The sequence below is a fragment of the Fringilla coelebs genome (assembly GCF_963513975.1).
Source record: "Fringilla coelebs genome assembly, chromosome: 4".
Classification (NCBI taxonomy): Eukaryota; Metazoa; Chordata; class Aves; order Passeriformes; family Fringillidae; genus Fringilla; species Fringilla coelebs.
The window spans coordinates 12,078,389-12,087,559 of record NC_140032.1 but is presented as its reverse complement, the minus strand read 5'-3'; positions in this window follow the sequence as shown (position 1 = coordinate 12,087,559).

Here is a 9,171-nt window from a genome sequence, read left to right as displayed (position 1 = left end):
GCAAAAAAGACCTGTGTTGCAGAGTGAGCATATTGAACATTATTTTGCTTGCTATTGATGGTTTTGAAGTGATTGCTTCTATGATGCTTCACTGTGGAGCACTAACAAAATCATATTAGTCCTGCAGTCTTGAATTGTCTTTCTAATTAATAGTGCTGCCAAGAGTCTTCTCTTAAGGTTTTTATTGTTAGAAAAGATGAGTTCCAAATCACAGAATAGTCATTGGTCAAGGGGTGGTCTGTTCCCACATGCAAGGAGAAATGCCTGCTGTGTTTCAGCTACTTTATCTTCTGGGCAAAAACTGCAAGGTTTCTGCTTTGCTGTAAACTGAAATACAATGTACTGTTTGTATTCCTTAGCCCCAAGTTTATTTAAATTGTGCCTCTTTAAGAACTGATGAACTTTGCCTGACAGAATCCTGGTCCTGGATGTTTGCCTTGTGGTCAGGGTAAACTGAAGCCAGTTTGACAGCAGAAGGTGTGTCCTGTCCCATGGCCAGTAACAGACTCATCATGTAACCTGGAGGAGGAACACTGTTCTTGTGATGCTGTCAACTTTCTTGCTTCTCAGGCTGAGAGAATGTGCACAGTGGTACCACGAAATGTTCCAATGGCAGCAAGTCAAAATTAACTTTGGAGTGGAGAGGTTAAACTGGCAGTGAGGGCAAATTCTAAGCTGATCTGATTGAGCAGCAGAAGGAAACTTGGATAGTGATTAACTTTCCCAAGAGCTGGCAAGCTGCATTTTTTATATTTTGGTTCTTAGCTCTAGATGTGTAGAATCTTACTCTGTTCTCATGCCATTGTGAGAGATTACATATTTTGCTTATTCACCAGGAAAATTCCCACAGCCAAGATGAGAATCTAGTCAGTCACTTCACTGCAGTAATGATTAATTATTCTTGATGCAACACTGTACAAAGCTGTATTTCTGATGAGTGAAACATAAAACTGAAAGGGGAAATAGAGAGGTTCAAAAGAGAATAGGTGCATTTTCAGTCACTTAATAGTCCCAGATCTAGAATCGTGTGAAAATGACATTTTACTGTGGTAATTGTTCCAATTTACTTTGGCTGTTCAGCAATAATTTTCTCCACATGGAGACAAGAACAAAGGAAAAAGAGTGAAAAGGGCTCTTCCAGAATACTATTGGGAAATAGTTTTGCTGAAGACCTGCACTGGTGCTTAACTTTTCTGTGCAGACAGCCTGTTTTGCATCTCATAGAAATCACTGCAGAAACTGTCACATTCAGTTATTGGATAAAGAAAGGTTGTTTCCTATTTTCTGGTGGTCATTTTTCATCCATGGCTCTAAATATTTAGTGTGTGCCAATCAAACCCATCCCACTGCAGTGGAAGCCATTTTCCTGCAACATGAGAAGGGGAAGCACATAAAACCAGTTACTGTGATGCAGTAAAGCATGATGGCAGTACTGGTTTTCATTGTGTTCTGTGCATGTATTTGGGAAATGAAATGTGTTCAGCTAGGTCATTTTCACTGATTCTACACCTTCCTTCATTCTCTGCTTGGTTCTGCTGTGGAATATAATCCATGGGTTACACAGAGATATGACTGAAATGGTGCTTGCTAATACAAGTGATGGTAACAGGAAGTCATGTTGATAGATTTTTAAAAATTGAGCCTTTAGTGAGCAATTGCATGGTCAGTCCTGGCCAGGCAGCAAAGGATCCTACAGCTGCCACCTCTGGTTGCTGCTTTCCCAGGTGGCAGATGGAACTAGGCCTAAAAAAACCTTCTTACACGGGATAATAGAAGCAGGAATACCTCATCACTAGCTGATTCATCTCTTTGAGGGAATTTCTGTTTTGATTAGTGGAAGCTTTCTGATTTAAAGGAAGGAAAATAACATAAAATGGAATATTTTATCTGGAGTTATCTCAATGCAATTGGCCATCAGGGGATAATTTGCCAGAGTCAAATCTTGTATTGCATCAGAGGTATCCCAGACTGTGGTCTGTAAAAACCATGGCATTCCTGCTAGAAGATGATGTCATTCCATATTTTGTACATTCTTTTTCCTGAGAAGTCTCAGCCTAAGCAAATGGAAGCCTGCAGGCATTCAAATCTCAGTAGAGGGACCTGTTTACTAATAATCCTGTTTCTTCCCTCACATATATGAATCTAGTGAGGAGGAATACTGCATTGCTGCATAAAAAGTTGATAGAAATCAAGCCACTCAAATACTACTTCAAACCATAGGTCAGACAGGACCTGCAAAAGAAAGAGGGTTGATGTAATGATCTCAGCAGAGGACACAGTCCCACGTGTGCAGCATGTTTGTGCTATGGGAAGCCTTGGTGTTAGTTTCAGTTCCACACATGTTCTCATCACTGCTGCTATCTATTAAGAAATTTTCCCAGCTGACAGTTACACCTCAAAAAAGCTGCTGTCTCATAAATATTTGTATGACAAGGTCTCAAACAAGTCTGACATATAGGTAAGGAGAAGGAAGAGGGTTTAGATCCTCTTTGTTTAAAAGTTTCCGGTAATTTTCAGTATGTCCCAAGTGGTGCTCTTTGAAAGTGACAGAGAAAATTTTGGGAAGAGAAATTTGTGGAAAGTGTTTGGAGGAGACTGACTCTGACTGCACTGAGCAGCTGTTCTTCAATGTCTCCAGCACACAGGTGAATTTACACATTTAGAGAATCCAAATTCATCAATGCAGTTTCCAAGGTTAAATATGATTGAGTTGCAGAAAGATCCCATTAGTATTTCTTTTCTTTCTGTTGTAGATGCTTTCCTGACCCACATAGTTATTTTGTGTGATACACTTTTCCTGGCAGCAAAGGTCACTTAAGAAATTTTGACGCCATATTTTTCCACCCACTCAGTAGTGCTGTCATGAGAGTTTGGGAGGTTCTGTTGTAAAATGGTACAGGGAAGTTAGCAGGGCTAAAAATAAACCTTTCAGCCAACCTCTTTTTTTGTGTGCTAGTTCATTTCATCTCTGACAGTGGATGCTTTGGACTAGAACCAAAGCATCTCAGAGTAAATACAAGCTGCTATCAGCACTATGGAAAAAGCTTCACCTAGTTTCTAGATAAATTATTCTGCATGTTGGGGCTGCCAGCTGCACAACTCAGCACTGAATTCACAAATGCAGTTATGTAAATACAAAATAAAATACTTTTTCCTTTGGATTTACACATGCATCTTTGTGTATGTAAATTTTTTGTGTAATCTACATCTTTGATCAGTACTACCAAAGCATGGATGCAAGCAGAATAATTTACATAATGAAATAATATCCTTAAATATAAATTATTTGCTTTAATAAATCCCTTTATTCATTTGACTTTAAAGGTATTTATGTCCTCATTAGTTCTAAAAGATGATAAACAGGACAGCTGGATACCATCAGAAATGGGGCTAGCCTGTAGCACTTTGTGACATTTATCTTTGCTATCTTCTTCCTTTTAATTTTGCATGGCAATCCAGATATCACTGGAATTATATCTGTAAGGTAGATACAGAGAAGTAGCTGAGCTGGTGCACTGTGCTTTTGTCACTGATAACTGGGGAGGAACAGTGCCTTAGGCTTTAAATGTGGCTGTGTCATCATTACAAAATATTGTTCAGTTGTTTCTGGGCACTTCCCCAGTGTTACTAAAACCTGATATTAGTTCTAGGAAATCAGTGGTTAACAGATTCTTAATCAAGTTTTTTATGCAACTGATTTATATTCTCAGAATGTTCTATTTGATTTACTTTTTTATCTTTTTTTTTCCCTGTCATTGCAATTTTGACATCCAAATGAACATGTTTGCAGGACAATTTTTTTTCTGGCCTGGCAACTGCCTTTGAATAAGATAAATAAGTTAAGAAACAAATGCAGTGTTTTGCCTTCCAGGGAATGTCTCTGGCCAGGCCATATAAGTGTTTCTGTGTTGGAGCCAAAAATCAGTGCTGGAGAATATTAAGCAGCATTCAGTTACCTGCATTTGGAGAAAAAATTTTTAATAGTTGATGGCAAATAAGTTTTACCCTTACCTTGATGAGGTAAGTGTAGATAGTTTCCTTTTAACCCATGCTTATAATCTTCCTGAAATGAGCTTTACTTAATGTAGATGGCACTGGTACTGCATTAATGCAGCAGCACCCACAGAGGTGATGGTTTATCCATTGCATGGCAGCACAAGGTCCCCGCTGGTGTTGCAGGATGCTGGGGCCACTTCGAGGGGGTCATGGAGCTCATTCCTCTGCTGCTCCTGCCAGGAGAGCTCTGCTGCTGTTAGGGCAAAAATACAAAAGTGCTTCTCACAGGAGGGAAGAATTCAGGCAATATTTCAGCAAGGAGGCAATGAAATACATGGTAAAGAAAGGTAGGAGCAATGCTTGACTTCAGTGTAACCCATGAGCAATCATTGTCTCTGGCTTTGGGTGAGATTCATCTCGTTGGCTGGAAGAGGCTGCTGACAAGCACCTGCACAGCAGCTGAAGAAACCTCACCTTGGTAAAGCGCTTTTAAATAAAGAATTTTAGCACAATGGCAAATGCTGTCATGAAACCACACATGGAAACCCAGTTCTTTATGTCGTACCAGACTAATCTAGGTTGAACAGCAACCAGTTACAAAACAGTTTAAATGTTAAAGAAGAAATTATTTAATTTCAAATAGGATGGCTAAGTTCTGAAACAGCAGTTTCACAGTGTAGGGAAATATTGGGTTGCATTTACGTTGTATCATCGTCACCACATGAGGGGAGAGGAAGTTAAGCTGCAAATTTGACGTGCTTTCATTTGGTGTTCTGCTGATCTTCAACCAAGGCAGCCCGATGCAAATGTGGATAATTCTGCATGATGATCATCATTTCAATGAAACTTCTTTTAACAGTGTGTTTTGGCTGCTTAGGTAAATGTTGCTTTGGTTTTTTGGGGTCGTGTTTTTTTGTTTTTGTTGTTTTTTTTTTTATTGTAGTTGTTTTGGTTTTAGTTAGTTGTCTGTAATTCTTGAGCTGGATTTAAAAAAATATTATGGTATATCCGCCTCAAATACACACATGAAACAATGAGAATATTGACTGTTTTTCATAATGCTGAAAGCAAGATTAAAAAGCATGAGAAATCAAGAAGCATTTTCACAAAGCAATTGTTGCAGGGAAAGCATAGAGGAACAAACTGTACACTTCAAGACCCAAAATGGTGTTAGGTCAGTGTGTGCACCATCTTTTTGGGACTTCTGCCTTGAATATTTGTTATGACAAATGCTGAATGTAGAATTTTAAAATTTTGAGGAGGATTTTTCTAGATCATATAGGTACTGAAATACAAAGCAGGTAAGGATTCATAATTATTGTTCAATACAAATCGCAATGGATAATGCTGAAGGCATTCCATAGGAGTCATAAAATTAGCAAAACAATTTTTTCAGTGATATTTTTCAGAAAAACAGTAAAGATGGAAATATAGCACTGTCAATAGCACAACTGTGTTTTAAACAACAAACTGAATGAACAGAAAAACTGAAATCGGTGATTATTTCTTTAACTTGAACAGCTTCTAGGTTGTCATTTACACACTACATCAATTATTTCCCTTTTTTCTGCTGCTTATATTACCCCTCTACTTTCCATATTGTTCTCTACAAGTTTTTAAGTGTAAAAGGTGGTGGTGCCTGACTTCTTTACTTGTGATGAATTTATGGTTTTCTCTATTGAAAAAATAGAAAAATTTATTTGTATATTTTTGATAAAACTGATCAGATGCTATTTTAGAGATATGAAAAAAATTATCTAATTAGTTATGTCTTGCTGTGAAATATGCCTGAGTGATAAATTGGATAAAATAGAGAAGAAAATCATGCCATTTACTCTTATTATTAGTTCTTCACTTTAATGTTGTAAAGGATAGAAAAAAGGAATTATAATTCTTCATACAGCATATGAAAATAATTGTCTCAGCAGCCATGGGAATAGATTTTATAGTATTAGCACTTTTGTAATGAGCATCAATGCCATTAGAATGTAAAAAGAGTTATCTGATACCCACACAGTGCTTTAGCTTTAGAAGATAATGTTTTGTACACATATTGCACAATATCTCATGTATCGCTCACTTTGCGTGCTGACAGTGAGAGAAAAATGTATTGAAAGAAGGAAGGAACAAAAAGTTTGATTTCTACTGATACTGTCCAAGTCAGCCTTTTCTTAGAAGCCAGACAAGAGAGAGCAGGGATCTGTGCGGCTTCTCACTAAATGAAGGAGGTGAATTTGGTGTTATAAACTGCTTGTCAGCAAGTACTTCATGGAAGGGTTGAAACCAAACGAAAAAACACACCTCTAAAATGCTGTACACTTGTCATTCATTAGAAGCCGTGCTGGACAAGAACTCCTATATAGGGACAAAAAGTGCAAAAATTGCAAAAAATGTCTTTTTCTTTAACCTTGATGAGTTTTTCACTATTGACTAAGGAATCATTCTGAATTACTCCTTTTGTTTCTTCTTTATCTGGCAGAGAGTGTTTAATATGCTTCAGATTTAATCTCTTTTTTCAAAGCTTTTTCTTGAAAATAAAAATATGTTTATCAGCAAGCATGCAGAAAATATTCATTTAGCACACAAACAATGCTGAAGGACCTTAACACATCAGGTTAAAAATTTACTTTAGCCAGAAAACAATTGCTGTCATTCAAGGGAGAAGTGAGTAGTAAACCTGAAATTAATGTCATAATGATTTTACAGTATTAATTGTATTTTAAATGTTCATTTTAATATTTAAACACTTTTTAAATATTTAAGGTATTTCTTGTAAATACAGCTTTAATGACATCCCTTTGTTGTTTTACCTTTTAAATCTATGTGTATTTCTCCATAGCTACAGATCCCAATAATTTAAGAGTCAACCAAACACCAACACATATAAATCTATCAGTTGGAGACCACGCTGAAATCACCTGTATTTGGGAAAAAGCTGTTGAGAGGTATAGAGCATGCTGGTATTTTGTTAATAAAGTGAATATCACTGAAAGTATATCATCAAAAGTTATCTATTCATCTGACATCACCTGTGAAATCAAGGATGTGCTTGTCATGAAATCTGTCACTGTAAATGACACTGGATTTTACTACTGTGAGATCATTATTGAAATACCCTTCTTTAAGAAGCTCTGTGGAAATGGGACAACAGTGATTGTTGAAGAGAAAGGTAGGCTGGCAAGGCTGTGTGTGCCATATCACTTTTCATCAGAAAGATTCTTCAATTTGAACTATGTTATGCATTTCCTGCCCCTCCCACCTTCTTTGCTCAACCCTTTGGATCTCTGGGTGAAAGAGACAAACACAAAGAGGGCCTGAACAACTTTAATGACAATTGACTTAAACTCTGCCTTAATATCTCCTGTGTAGTATTTGTTTGCCTCCAGAAGGATTTGCTAATAGGAATTGTTACCTGAGGTTTACAAAAACGCTGTGCATGAGCTGTGTGTTTCACACAAGACCCAACCACAGTTCCTCCTCCTCCTCAGAGGAGGAGATGGGTGTGAGACTGAATCTGCTGTGTGTGGTTACATGGTTACTCTGCTCAGTAATCCGAAACCTTTACTGACCATTTTAATTTTTTCTTACAAGCTCTTAATGAAAAGTGAGAAATAAATCAATATGGATGATGGAGCAGTATGGGCCCTATATGGATTTGTGTCCATAAAATTGTTGTGGCTAATGGTTTTATATGTGCTGTGTCTCTCTGCTTTACCAAAGTCACATGCAAACTTTTACAGGGGAGCAGTTTAAGGTCCCAATTCTGAGTTAAGCTTTGAAAAGCATGAATGCAATTAGTATTCACACACAACTAAAATTTTCAGCAGTAGGAATGCAATCTCTTTATCCTTAAATTATTAATGCAATGTGAGAGACCCAGAAGACAATTTACCTCACTTCTGTTATACAACCAGCTGAAGACATTATGCACCAGTTCTGGAAGATGCTTCATCTCTCTTTATACCTCTCAAATGCAGAGAAAGACATGGGGACTAGCTATGATTGGACCTTTAGCATCCCCAAACATCCCCCACTTGCTGGCTGCTCAAGTCACAGGAAGCCTTTCCAATCCTGCAGCACACTCCAGTTTTGTACAGTATTTTATACCATGGGTCAGCTGGTTCAAAGGGAAACACAAAAATCATCAAAGATTTAGAAAATATCAGTGCCAGAGAATCAATGAAGTAGTGTTCTAAATGGTGGGAAGTTAATGCAGATAATCTTAATTCTTTAACAGAGTTTTAATGGCCTAAAATGAGTTAGGGAATCTGATCTCTTGCTTGGTCAAGGACAAGCAGAAAAGACGTGTTAAATACCGTGGGGAGGGGGAATTTGCAGGAGCTGTAGGAGGTACTGACATTATTGTTCATCAGGCATACATCCCTTAGGGATGGGAAAGTGACCTTACACCTGATTCACTCTTGAAATAATTTTTAATTTTACCTGCCTTTTCTTTTGCTGTGGTGTTGATCTTTTATCTTTGACCAGTACATCATTATACTTAAAATTTGTAATTGCAGCAGCTCACTCACAGGAAAGGAGATATTTGGAAGCGTGGGCCATCCTTCCTTTTTTACTGGCAGTGGGAAGCTTGTATCTTTGCTACAAAAAGAAAAAGCTCTCCACCCTATCTGGTGAGTTACAATTTTTCCATTAGCACATGCAAGTTATGGGTTTGGTTTGAGATGGGTGGAGAGTGCACTGAAGAGGAATTTCAGTGTATAACTCTGGTCACCTGGTCCTGGTCTGCTGAGGCATCTCGGGCTGACAGGAGGGATCAGAGGCACAGCTTGTAGTTCAGGTGAGTGTTCTTGCAGCCACTTGCTTTCATTATTTACCTTTCAAGGAGAGTCATCACTTAAGCTGAAGGTCTTGACCTGGCTAGGGTAGTCAAGGATATCAGTTCTGATAATTTCTTACTGATTTCTGACTGAAAAAGTGAGGAGCTGGAACTTAGCTCTGCATCACAGTCTCTTACTCCTGGAAGTGACAGCTGGAAGTGACATGTGAAAAACCCAGCCTTGAACACATAGTTCTGTTTTTTTTCAGGCAGTGATTTCTTTCTAATTAGTTATTAATTTGGGTTGGTAGGGGGTTTTGGAGAGAAGTTTTGTTTGTTCATTTGGGGTTTTTGTTATTGTTGGGTTTGGGGGTCTTTTTCAAGACCTAGAACTT